The sequence below is a fragment of the Silene latifolia genome, unplaced genomic scaffold, assembly GCF_048544455.1.
Source record: "Silene latifolia isolate original U9 population unplaced genomic scaffold, ASM4854445v1 scaffold_112, whole genome shotgun sequence".
In the NCBI taxonomy this organism is placed as follows: domain Eukaryota; kingdom Viridiplantae; phylum Streptophyta; class Magnoliopsida; order Caryophyllales; family Caryophyllaceae; genus Silene; species Silene latifolia.
Genome location: NW_027413126.1, coordinates 1,130,347 through 1,132,506, shown reverse-complemented (window position 1 = coordinate 1,132,506; position 2,160 = coordinate 1,130,347). Strand labels below are relative to the sequence as shown.

Here is a 2,160-nt window from a genome sequence, read left to right as displayed (position 1 = left end):
TCGCCAATGGTGCATGGAATAGAGAAGCTTCCCGGATCTTTGAGTTTTGGAGGTGAACTTCCTTGAAGAATATCACTACTCACTTTAGTGAATGCAATAGTCTCTAGCTTCCGGATGGATTTCTTCTTGGTAAGAATATCTTTCATGTACTTTGCATTGGCCGGAACATGATTGATCAATTCCGTGAATGGGATTGAGACTTCTAAGTTCTTCACAATCTCCATGAACTTTCCAAGTTGTTCATCAAACTTAGGCTTAGCTTGACGACATGGAAATGGAAGTCTAATCACAATGGGTTCTTTTTCCTTAGCCTTCTCTTCATTCTTCTTCTTTAAAACTTCTTGGATGGTGGGTTCTTCTTCCTTAGAGTTCTCCACAACTCTTTGCTTGTCACTAGCATCCACAATATCTTCATCAATTGGCTTCTTCGGCCCTTCATACCTTGTAACACTCCTCAAATGGATGGCACTCACCGACTCATGTCTTGGGGGGATTACTTTGAGGTGGTAATTATCCCTTTTGTCTTTGAGAGCTAGAAGATGCTAATTGAGACATTTGGGTTTCCAACATCTTGGTGTGGGCTAGGATGTTGTTGATGGTGATGTCTTTGGCTTGGCTATCTTTTTGCATTTGGGTGAAAAATTCTTGTTAGTTCTTTTGCATTTGGAGGACCGCTTTTTGAACATCAAAGCCTTGGTCATTGGATTGATTGTAAGAGGGTTGATTTTGATAACCTTGGCTTTGGTTATAAGAGGGTCTTTGAGCTTGATTTCTCATTGGAGGTGGGGTTTATGTTGGTTGAGGGTTTTGAACATTTTGGCTTTTGTATGAAAGATTGGGAAGGAATTTGGTAATCTCATTGTAATACTTGGAATAAGGGGTACCACTCTTGTATGCTTGGAAAGCATTCACTTGTTTCCCTACATTCACTTTGATCATGTCCCAAAGTTCCACAACTCTCACATACTCCACTTGGAATTGAGGATGATGCCACCATAGCATTAACATGTTGTTTGGGTGATTTGGAAGCTTCATCAAGCTTAGCCATGGCTTTCTCAAACTTCAAATTGATGGTGTCAATATGAGCACTTAGTTGAGCACCCAATTATGTGATGGAATCTACCTCATACTTTCCTCCTCTAGTGGCCTTTCGAGGCCTATTATATTGTGAATTATGAACCGCCATCTCTTCAATTTTGGCTCATGTTTGATTGTCATCAACTTCGGTAAACCTACCATTGGATCCCATGTTGAGGATGTTGTCGGAGTCTTCATATAGACCACTCCAAAATTGTTGCACAAGGAACCACTCGCTAAGTCCATGGTGGGGACAAGAACGACAAGTGTCCTTAAATCTCTCCCATGCTTCATACTATGATTCCTCGTCCCTTTGTTTGAACCCGGTGATTTGGGCTCTCAACATGTTAGTCTTCTCCGGAGGATAGAATTTCTTGTAGAAAGCAAGTGCCAACTTCTTCCATGAATCAATACCAAAGGTAGCCTTGTCTAGGCTCTTTATGTTGGATTCATTAATTTCAAAAGATTACATATTGAATATGTGATAAATTAATTTAGTCATAAAATTAATTTTAGATCTTATGCATGCGAAAAAAAATACAAGAGTGAAGAAAAACCGGTTCCTTACATATGTATTTTCGGCTATTAGGGTACTAGTAAGGTCTCCTACCTTACTTAGTTCTTGAGCTTTCCAAATGGATGAACAAAATTCAATTATAGAATCTCTCCTCAAGGATTGTACCAAGGAAATCCTTCTTAATACAAATATTTATTTGATTACTAGAATTAATATTTGTTCCCTTAAAAATTACTAATATTATGTATATACTACTTCTAGTGTTGATGGAATAATATTAGAGATTTAGTGTGAGTTTGTAAGATTTTTGTTCAACAACAAAATTAGAGAGATAAGTCAATATTCTAGTGTATGAATTATTGGAATGAATTAGTGTATAATAAGAAGAGAAAACTCTTCTCTTTTTCTAGGGTGGCCGGATGGTGCACAAGGGAAGAGTGCCCAATAACTTTTCTAGTTGCTCTTCACAAGAGACTAGGCATGAAGGTCTATATGTTGTAGGTAATGATTATGTTGCCACTTAATAAAAATAATCAAAACACAACTAACTCCTAATCCCTCCATAA

The 2,160-nt window shown here is 37.8% G+C and overlaps 1 non-coding gene across 1 annotated transcript; it reads left to right on the top strand.

Annotated features, from left to right (window-relative positions):
• The first annotated feature begins 1,316 nt into the window (after positions 1-1,316).
• LOC141637476 (small nucleolar RNA R71) lies at positions 1,317-1,423 on the top strand. Its single transcript, XR_012541803.1, has one exon. It is a non-coding gene; the product is annotated as a small nucleolar RNA R71 (small nucleolar RNA).
• The last annotated feature ends 737 nt before the right edge of the window (positions 1,424-2,160 follow it).